Source organism: Notamacropus eugenii, chromosome 4, assembly GCF_028372415.1.
Source record: "Notamacropus eugenii isolate mMacEug1 chromosome 4, mMacEug1.pri_v2, whole genome shotgun sequence".
Lineage (NCBI taxonomy): Eukaryota > Metazoa > Chordata > Mammalia > Diprotodontia > Macropodidae > Notamacropus > Notamacropus eugenii.
In genome coordinates, this window is record NC_092875.1 from 381,012,649 (window position 1) to 381,024,706 (window position 12,058).

Genomic DNA, 12,058 nt, shown 5'->3' on the forward strand with positions numbered 1-12,058 from the left:
CATTCAAATGCAGGCCTTGTATGTCTTGATCATTCTAAAACAAAAAGGAACCCACTTTATTTGCCCTTACAGATGTATGTATACAAAAATATTTATAGCTAATCTTTCCTGGTGTCAGAGAATCAGAAAATGAGAGGATGCCCATCAAGTGTGAAATGGACAAGCTGTGGTATGTGATTATGATGGAATTCTATGTGAAATGATGAGCAGGATGCTCTCAGGAAAATCTGGAAAGACTTGTATGAGCTGAGGCAAAGTGAAAGGTACTGCTTAAGAAATAATAAAAATATTATGTTATATTAATTATATCATATGTGATATACAATATAATATTATAACATGTTATAATATACATACATATGTGTGTGTGTATATATAATGACAAGAACAGCTGTGAATGTTTTAGCTGTTCTCAGGGCTTCAGTGATCAAAAGTAATTCTGAAAGACTTATAATGGAAAATGTTGTCCATTCTCAGAGAAAGTACTGATGGTATCTGTATTCAGATTTAAGAATACTTTTCTTTTTATTTTGTTTTCTTGAGGGTTTTTTGCCTGTTTTTCTTTCACAACATGACTATTATGCATATGTTGCACATGACTGCACAAATATAACCTATATTGAATTGCTTGCTTCCTTATTGTATGTGGGGAGGGGGGTGGAAAGGAGGAAGAAAGAGAAATTAGAACACAAAGTTTTAAAAATGAATATTGAAATACTTTTTTTCCATGTTACTGGGGAAAGAGAAAATGCTAAATTGAAAAAAGTAATCTTTTGACAATAGAAAGAACATAGGAATAAATGGAGTGCCTATCTAAAACCATCAGCTAGGCTTCTATGTAATGGCAATAAGTAAAACAAGATAAGAGGTGCAACAATAATATCCATTATTATCATTGCTATTCACTTTTGTACAAGAAATGCCAGCCTTAGCAATCACAAGGAAAGACAAATGAAGGAAGTAGAATACACAATGAGGGAACAAAGCTCTCACTCTTTTCAGATAATATAATGGTATGTGAAGAGAGTCCTAGAACATCAACTAAAAATCCACTTCAAATAATAACCACCTTTAGCAAAGTTGTAGGATATAAAGAAATCAACATAAATCATTTATATTTTTATATATCACTAACAAAGCAGAAGAAAGTTATAGAAAGAAAAATTACATTTGAAATAAGTGTAGACAATATACAATATTTGGAAATCTGCTTCCAAGACAAAGCCAATAACTATATGAACAAAATTATTGGACACTTCACACAAATAACGTCATATGCAAATAACTGGGAAAAATATAAGTTGTTCATAGTTAGGCTGAACTAATATAATAAAATTACAGTTATACTTAAATTAATTTATTTGTTCAGGGCCACAAAAATCAAACTACTAAAATTATTTTTATAGCTAAAAATTTGATAATAAACTTCTTCTGAAGAACAAAAGCTCAAGATTAACAGTGGAGTTAATATGAAAAATGTAAAGGAAGGGGGCCTAGCTGTACCAGATCAAAAAACTATATTGGAAAGCACTAACCATCAAAACTATTTTGTACAGGCTAAGTAATGGAGTGGTGGGTCAAGGAAATAGGTTGGCTACACAAAACGTGATAGTAAATGAAAATACTAATTTACTGTTTTATAAACACAAAAACTCCAGCTTCTTAGATAAGAGCTAAATATTTGATAAAAACTATAAAATCATATAGCAGAAAATAAGCTTGACCAACATCTTACACAATATACCAGGATAAGATTAAAATGGACACGATTTAGTCATGAAAGGCAATAAAATGAGTAAATTAGGAGGCCAAGGAAGAGTTTACCTGTCATATATAAGGAGAGGGGAAGAATTTAAGAGCAAAGAAGAGATAGAGAACATTATGACATGCAAGATGCATAATTTTGATTACATTAAAGTAAAAAGGTTTTACAGAAAGTCAATGAGGGAGGAGGGGTCAAGATGGTACAGTGAGAGCAACTATTCACCTAAATTCTAAGACATACTTCCTTAGATACTTCTAAAAAGAGAATCTGAACAAATTTTAGAGTGACAGAATCCAATAAGATACAGAATGTGGCAGATTTCCAACTAAGGGCAGAGTGGAAGGTGTGTTGTGTGGGGCTGAAGGAGCACACAGCATACAAAGCACATCATACACCAGCATGGACCCTTCCATAGCAAAGTAGAGTAGAAGACCCTGGGTGGTTAGAAGCGGCAGCTGCAGTGAGGAATATCAAACATATCAGCCCAGGGCGGGAGTCCAGTGGAACTGAGTAAGAGAGAGAACCGCAGAACTCCAGTTTACTGCAGAAGCTGCTCCTGGTACTATCAGCTCACAGATAAAATTTTTGTAAGTCACCTACTTGACTTTCCTTGAAGAAAGATGATTTAGTCATCAGTAAATGCTCTACCCCTCCCTTTGCTGACCTTGAAAAACCTATAGAATATTTCGCCATGAAAAATTCTAGAATAGTGGGATCAGTTGAAGGGTTAAACAGACTCAACCTATGAGACTAGAAAAATCAGAAAAGTAGGTCCTTCTTGCTGTGGCTGAATGGGACTAGTGCAGGATAAGAGTCATCCCAGACAACCCCACCTCAGCAAACCCCAGGAGGAGATCCTGAGCCCCAGGGCATTGGAGCCAGCAATCCTCAACTCCAGGAGCCCAGGCCTGCCTCAGCATAGACAGGGTTATAGGGAGCACAGTAGTGCAAATACTAGTTCACCAAACACTGAACCTGCCTGTGCTCAGTAGAGGAGACCTCTTTTGGCCAGACGAACCCTCCTCTACACTTAATGCAGCTAGCTCCAGTGTAAGTCCAGGGAACCTCAGAAAGACTTCACCTAACATCTGATTTGCAATATCAGCCAGCTCAGCTCCAGGTAACCTTCATCATTCTAGCCTTTAGATGAAAGAACCAGCGGCCACAACACACAAAGCCTCAAATTCAAAGCACAAGAACTATGGGACAAAGCCCCCTGTGCCTCAGAAGCCAAGATCCACATTAAAAGTCAGGAAAAGAGAGATCATCACGAGCAAGTAGCAAACCGAGAAAGATAAGACCACAAAATCTTTCTATGAGAACAAGCACCAAAGCACGAATATCAAAGACGACAGAATTGAGGCTGTAGTCCTATCTGAAACTTCAACAGGGAATATGAACTAGTCTGAAGCTCAAGGAGCGTTCTTGGAAGAGCTCAAGAAGGACTTTAAAAGCCAAATCAAGGAAGTAGAAGAAAAACTGGCTAATGATTTTAAAAATATGTAAAAAGAAATCAAGGAAGCATTTAAAAGGAAAATTGGACTGCTGAAAAAGGAAGTACAAAAACTAACTGGAGAAAATAACTCCTTAAAAGGAGCAATTGGACAGATGGAAAAGAAGATTCCAAAGTTAAGCAAAGAAAACAATTGGATAAAAATTAGAATTGGGTAAGTAGGAGCTAATGACTTTATGATGCATCAAGAATCGGTAAAACAAAAATTTAAAAATTAAAAGATAGAAGATAATGTGAAATATGTAATTGGAAAAAGAACTGACCTGGAAAATAGATCCAGCAGAGAAAAGTCTAAGAATTGTTGGTCTACCAGAAAGACATGACAAATAAAATATCCTGGGCAACATCTTTCAAGAAATAACGAAGGAAAACTGCCCAGGAGTCCCAGACCCAGGGCAAAATAGTGATTGAAAGAACCAACTGTTTACCTCCAGAAATGGATCCCAAATTGAAAACATGAAATATCATTGTCAAGTTCCAGAACTATCAAATAAAGGAGAAAATACTGGAGACAGCGAGAAAGAAACGATTCAAATATAGGGGAGTCACAGTAAGGAACAAACAGGACTTTGCAGCTTCTACATTTAAAGATTGGTGGGATTGGAAAAGGATATTCCATAAGGAAAAAGAGCTGGGATTACAACCAAGGATCATTACCCAACAAAATTGAGCATGATATTTCAGGCAAGTAACTGGACATTCAATGAAATAAGGGATTTCCAAAACTCCAAGATGAAAAGGCCAAAATTCAATGGAACATTTGATCTTCAAACGCCAGTCTCAAGAGATGCATAAAAAGGTAAAAAGGAGAAAAAAGAACTTGCTAGTCACTATGGGCAAAATGTTTACATCCTTATAAGGAAAGATGATAACGCTTTATCTTGAGAATTGTATATTTATTATGATAAATAAAAGGGATATACATAAACAGAGGAAGTGGATATAAAGTAAATGATGTGATTATAAAAATGTGATTTAAGGGTGCAAAGGAATTGTAATGGGAGATGTGAAAAGAAGGAGGCAGAAAAGTTAAATTACATCACAGGAAGAGGCACAACAGAAAGAAAGAGGGGAGGGAAAGAAGCACTGTTTGAGATTTACTCTCATCTGATTTGATTCAAGGAGGGATCAACAAATTCAGTAAAGTATGGAAATCTAACTAGCTCTATAGGCAGTAGGAGGGGAAAAAGTAAAGAAAAAGAAGGGGAGGCTATAAGGGAGGGAATGAGTGGTAAAGGAAAAGGTAGCAAAAGATAGAGGGACTGAAAGAAGTGATGGAAGGCGGTAGTCAAAAACTAAAACTCAATTGTGGAAGGGAAGGGAGAATTAAAGCATATATAGGGAGAAAGAGGATGGAGAAAGAGACAGTAATGATAATGATGAATATGAATGAGATGAACTCTCTCATAAAAGAGAGACAAATAGCAGAATGGATTAAAAACTATAATCCAACAATATGTTCTTTGCATGAAACAGATTTGAAACTAGGGATACCCACAGGGTTCACAGAAAAAGTTGGAACAGAATATAGTGTGCTTCATCTGATGTCAAAAAAGCAGGAGTAGCAATATTAATCTCAGACAAAGCAAAAAACAAAACAGATCTAATCAAAAGGGATAAGAAAGGAAACTGTATCCTGCTAAAAAGGCACCATAGCCAACGAAGGCTATCATTATTAAACATCTGTGCTCTAAGTGGTATAGCATCCAAATTCTTAGAGGAGAAGTTAAGGGAGTTATAGGAAGAAATAGCAAAACTATACTAAAGGGGAACCCCAACCTCTCCCTCTCTGAACATGATAAATCTAACTTCAAAATAAACAAGAAAGATGTTAAGGAAGTGAATAATACTCTGGATGAGATAGCTATAATAGATCTCTGGAGAAAATTATATGGGGCTAGAAAAGAATATACTTTTTTCTTGGTAGTACATGGCACATATACAAAAATTGACCATGTGTTAGAGAATAAAAACCTCATAATCCAGTGCAGGAAGACACAGATAGCAGATGTATCCTTCTTAAATCATAAAGCAATAAAAATTATATGTAAAAAAGCCCATTTAAAGATAAATCAAAAATTAATTGTAAATTAAATAATCTAATCCTAAAGAATGACCTTCATTCTTCATTCAACTTCATTCAAGAGAATGACAATAATTAGAGGAGCTACTAAATCATATGGGATACTGCAATAGAAGTTCTTAGGGGAAGATTTATATATTTGAATGCCTACATGAATAAAATAAAGAAAGAGGAGACCAACCAATTGGGCATGCAGCTGAAAAAGCTAGAAAAAGAACAAATTTAAAATCCCTAAGTAGATAGAAAATTAGACATACTGAAAATCAAAGGAGAGATTAACAAAATTGAAATTAAGAAATCTATTGAAGTAATAAATAAAATTAAGAATTGGTTTTGTGAAAAACCAATAAAATTGATATACCTTTGTTCAATTTAAATTAAAAAAGAAAGAAGAAAACCAAATCTCCATAGGAACAGTGAAAACAGTGAAATCACCTCCAAAAAGAGTAATTAATACAATAATTAGAAATTACTTTTCCAAGTGAATGCCCAGAAATTCCACAATATAAATTAAGTGGATGAATACTTAAAAACTGTAAATTGCCAAGATTAACTGAAGAGTAATTTGAATACTTAAATAACCCAATCTGAAAAAAAAGAAGTTTAACAAACCATCAGTGACATTTCCAGGGAAAAAACACCAAGGCCAGATGGAGTTACAAGTAAATTCTATCAAACATTCAAAGAATAGCTAATTCCAACATTATATAGACCATTAGGAAAAATTGGGGAAGAAGCAATCCAACCAAATTCTTTTTATGCCACAAACGTGGTTCTGTTAACTAAACTGGAAAGAGCCAAAACAGAGAAAGAAAATTACAGCCCAATTTCTATATTGAGTATAGATGCAAAAAAATTAAATAGGTTACTTGCAAAAAAAATACAGCAAATTATCATGAGAATTATATATTACGATCAGGTAGGATTTAAACCAGGAAGTCAGGGTTGGTTCAATATTAGGAAAATTGTCAGCATTATTGATTGTATCAAGAACAAAACTAGCAGAAACCAAATGATTACCTTAATAGATGGAGAAAAATTTTTCGACAAAAAATGCCCTTCCCATTGAAAGCACTAGACAGCATAGGAATAAATGAAACTTTCCGTAAAATAATGAGCAGTACTTACCTAAAACCACCAACAAGCATCATATGCAATGGTCATAATCTAGATGCATTTCCAATAAAATCAGGGCTGAAACAAAGATGTACACTCTCACCACTGTTATGCAATATGGTACTAGAAATATTAGCTTTAGCAGTAAGGGAAGAAAAAGAAATTGAGGGAATTAGAACAGGCAAAGAAGAAAGTAAGTTGTCACTCTTTGCAGATGATATACTTAGAGAATGCCAGAGAAGGAAGTAAAAAGCTATTTCAAATAATAAACAATGTTGAAAAAGTTGAAGGTTACAAAATAAACTCACATAAATTTATGTGTTTCAGAATTAGACCTTTATTAGAAATAAATAGAAGTAATTGTTTTTCCTACATCTTCGTTTTCCTTCTAATTTACTCTCTATTTAAAAAACATATTTTGTTTTCAGATTTCTACGATCATTTCAATATATCTTAGAATTTTCTGCATCTGCCCCTTCATTCCCTCTGCCCTCCCTACTCTCTCTCCCTGAGAGTGTGCAGTATTACATGGGTACTGCACAAACATTCCTACTAAATATATTTTCACCTTAGTTATTTTGCATAGAAGAATTAAAATGAATGGGAGAAATCATAAAACATAACATAAGAGAAAATGGTCTGCTTTATTCTGCAATCCAATTCTATTGTTGTTTCTCTGGATGTGGAATGTGTATTGTTTCAAGAGTCCATTGGAATTTTTTAGATCCTTTCAGTTCTGTGAAGGACTAAGTCTATCAGAAAACTATTAGTGGGAATCATCAGTGCCTCTAGTGATGCAGTCCTGGGGTCTTCCACTCTGCTATAACAGTCTGTCCTGGTGCAATCCATGTGTTCCGCATTCCCCTAGCTCCCCATCAATCTTCAGGTATGTTCTGGGCTGAAAATCTGCCACACTCTGTCTCTTAACGGATTCTTCCACTCCAAAATTCATTCTTATTCTCTCTTTAGAGGCATCTGAAGGAATTTGTGAAACAACTTAGATGAGTCCTTGCTTTTACTCCACCATCTTGGCACTCGTTCTCCTCATAATTTCTGAAAGCACAACAATATTGCATTACATTCATATGCCACAACTTTTTCCTCAATTCCTCAATTGATGGATATCCTCATAATTTCAAAATATTTGCCACAAAAAATTGTGTTTATGTATATTTTTGTACTCAAGGGTCCTTTTTCTTTTCGTTTCTTTTTTATCTCTTTGGCTTATAGCCCTAGAAGCAGCATTGCTTGGGAAAGGGGTATATATAAATTAAGCCCTTTGGGCACAGTTCCAAATTGTTCTCCAGAATAATTAGAACAGATTGCAACTCCAGCAAATATGTATAAATATTCCAATATTAGCAAATTTCCAACATTTATCATTTTCTGTGTTTGTAATATTAATCAATGTGATACTTGTGAGATGCTGCCTCACAATTGTTTTCATTTGCATTTCTTTAATCAATAGATATTTAGAGCATTATTTTTTATTCCACTATAGATAGTTTTAATTTCTTCATCTGAAAATTGTCTGTTCATATGCTTGGACTTTTAAATTGGAAATTACTTACATTCTTATAAATCTGACTGGCCTCAGACTTGGCACATGCCAGCCAGCTCAGCAACTGGTAAGCAGCAGCATTTATATAGTTTCCAGCTGACAGAACTCGAGGCCACGGTACACAAAGCCAGCAATCAAGCCCCTAGTTTCTAGCACAAGAAACATGGAACAGAGTACCTTGAATCCCAAAAGCAGAGGTCCACTTTGAAAGCCAGGAAAAAAGCAATCCCCATGAGCAAGAAGCAAATTAGAAAACCAAAAACTATAGAACCTTATTGTGGCGACTGAGAAGGTCAAAATACAAATTCAAAGGATGACAGGATTGACACTATACCCACACCTGAAACCGCAAAGGGAATATGAACTGGTCTCAATCTGAAAGGTCATTCTTGCAAAAGGTCAAGAATAATTTTAAAAGCCAAATTAGAGAAGTAGAAGAAAAATTGACCACTGATTGTAAAAATAAACTTGACAAAATGAAAAAAAAAATAATTCACTGAAGAGAACAGCTCCTTAAAAAGCAAAAATGGCAAATGGATAAGGAGGTATAAAATTGAACTGGAAAAAATAACTCCTTAAAAGAAACAATTGGACAAATGAACAAGGAAGCAAAAAAGGTAACAGAAGCATTCAATTGACTAAAATCTAGAATTAGGCAAGTAGAAGGTAATGATTCTATCAGGCATTTAGTATCAGTCAAACAAAAACTAAAGAAAGAAAAATATAGAAGAAAATGTGAAACATCTCACTGGAAAAATGGCTGACCTGGAAAATATATTCAGGAGATAAAAATTTAAGAATTAGTGATCTACCATAAAGCCATATTGAAAAAAAAAAAACCGATCCTAAGAAGCATGTTCCAAGAAATCATCAAAGAAAACTGCCCTGAAATCCTAGAACCAGATGAGAAAATAGTCATTGAAATAGTCCAATAATAACCTAGTAAAAGAGATGCCAAATTGAAATGCCAAGGAATATTGTAGGCAACTTCCAGAACTATATGGTCAATGAGAAAATAATGCAAGCAACTAGAAAGAAACAGTGCAAATATTGGGGAGCTACAGTCAGGATCACATAGGACCTTGGAGATTCTATAATAAAAGACTGGAGAAATTTGAATATCATATTTCACAAGACAGAGCTTGGACTACAAACAAGAATCACCTACCAAAAAAAAGGTGAACATAATTTTTCAGACAAAGAGAAGGAATTTCAATGAAATACAGGATTTTTAGAACTTCTGATGAAAAGACCATAGTTCAATGGAAAATCTGATCCTCAAATAGAAGCCTCAATAGAGGCATAGAAAGGTGAATAGGAAAAGAAAAAAAACCTTATCATTAAAAAAGAAAAACTTTTTACATAACTATACAGGAAGACGATACTTATTAATCTTGAGAATTATCTATTTATTACAATATTTAAAGGGGGTATGCATAGATAGAGAATATTGGTATAAATTAACAGATGTTATACTAAAAGAAAAACCCTAATTAAGCTCTTTGAAAGCATTGTAATAAGATAGGAGCAAAGGAGGAGGGAGAAAAAGGTAAATTACATCAGATGAAGGCGCACAAAATCTTATTAGAGTATAGGGAAAAAAGGGAGGGAGATGAGCATTGTTTGAACTTTTCTCTCATTGGATTTGATTCAAGAAGGGAATAACATGCTCAGCTTAGTACGGAAATCTACCTTGCCTTACAGATAGTAGGAGAGGAAAGGAGAAAGAAAAGGGAGGGGGTGTTTAGAAGGGAAGGAAGAAGTATTGGGAAAGAAAAGTCAGGGGGCAGATGGAAGACCAGAAGATTGAGAGAGGCAGTGGTCAAAATGAAAACTCTTTTGAGGAGGGGAAGTGGGAAGAGAGAAATAGAAGTATAAAAGATGAGGGGAGAATAGCAAGGAGAAAAAGACAGATAGTAATCATAAGCATGAATGTGTATTGGATGAACTCTCGCATAAAATGTAGACAGATAACAGATTAAAAATCACAATCCTACTATAATTTGATTACAAGAAATACATTTAAAACACGAGAATAAATACATGGTAAAGGTAAAAGACTGAGGTAAAATATAATATACTTCAGCTAAATTAAAAAGAGTGCGATTGGGGGTGTGGGGGGAAGGAAGCAGCAGAAGGGGTAAACAGACTCTGAGCCCTTGAGGCTAGAAAGCTCGCTAAGGAGGGTTCTTCTTGATGTGTCTGGAAGCGACCAGTGCAGGATCAGAGCTGTCCCAGACAGTTCCACCTCAACAAACTGGGAGAAGATCTTGAGCCCCAGGGAGATGAAGCCAGTAACTGCCAACACCAGAACCCTAGGCATGCCTCAGCACCCCAGGGGAATACGGAAAACACTAGAGCAGACAGCTGAGTTTGCCTATGCCTTAGCTCAGCAGAGGAGACCTCCAGCATCCAGACCACCCTTCCCCCACAATTCCCGAGATAGCTCCAAGGTAAAACCCCAAAAGACCTCAGCTGATCTATGCTTTCCAACACCAGCCACCTCAGCACCAGGTCAGCTGCAGTATTTTAGCATCTAACTGAACGAACCAGCGGTCCCAACACACAAAGCCTCAAGTTTTAAGCATAATAACTGTGGGAAAAAGCTCCCTGTGCCACAGACACAGAGATCTACTTTAAAAGCCAGGAAAATAGTTATTATCATGAGTAAGAAGCAAAGCAGAAAAGAAAAGACCATAGAATCTTTGTATGGGGAAAGGACCAAAACGCAAACACCAAAGAGGTCAGCATTGACTCTGCACTCTGATCTGAGACTTCAGAAGGGAATATGAACTGATATGAAGCACAAAGAGATTTCTTATAAGAGCTCAGGAAGTATTTTAAAACCCAAATTAGAGAAAGAGAAGAAAAACTGACCAATGACTTTAAAAATATGAAAAGAGTGTGGGACTAGCAATCCTAATATACTTAGGAAAAGCAAAAACAAAAGTAGATCTAATCCAAAGATATGAGGGAAACTATATCCTGCTAAAAGGCACCACAAACAATGAAGTAATATCATTACTAAACACGTATGCACCAAGTGGCATGGCATCAAGATTCTTGAAGGGAAGTTAAGTGAGTTACTGAAAGAAATAGAGAGGAGAATTAATTAGTGGGGAACCACAAAATCTCTCTTTCTGAATTTGATATATCTAATCCAAAAGTAAACATGAATGACGTTAAGCAGGTGAACTGAATCCTGGAAAAGGTAGATATGATAGACCTCTGGAGAAAACTGAATAAATAGAGAGGAATATACCTTTTTCTTATTGGAACATTGCAAATACACAAAAATTGGCCTTGTGCTGGAGTGTAACAACTTCACAATCCAGTGCAAAAGGCAGAAATAGTCAATGCATTCTGTCCAGATAATGATGCAACAAAACTATATATCGTAAATATCCAAGGAGAGATAGACCAAAAATTAGTCTGAAACTAAATAATCCAATGAAAAAGAATGAATAGGCCAAACAACAAATCATAAAAGCAGTCATTAACTTCATTTAAGAGAATGACAATAATGAGACAACCTACAAAAAACTTACAGGATGCAGTGAAATAGATTCTTAGAGGAAGTTCTATATTTATGAATGTTTATACGAATAAAATAGAGAACAAGGAGATCAATGAATTTGACAAGCAACTGAAAAAGCGAAAAAAGAACAAATTAAAAATCACCAATTAAATATCAAATTAGAAATACTGAAAACCCAAGGAGAGATTTAAAAAAAAAATTGAAATTAAGAAAGCTATTGAACTAATAAATAAAACTAAGAGCCGATTTTATTTAAAAAAAAAAAAAGACAATGACATCGATAAACCTTTGGTCAATTTGACATAAAAGAAGAAAGAAAAAACAAAATTACTAGTATCAAAAATGAAAAAGATGAATTCACTTGTGCTGAAGAAACTGAAAAAAAAATTACAAATTGTTGTGTCCAATTGTATGCCCATAAATTTGACAACTTTAATAAAATGGATGAATACTTCCTAATATATAAATTGCCCAGATTAACA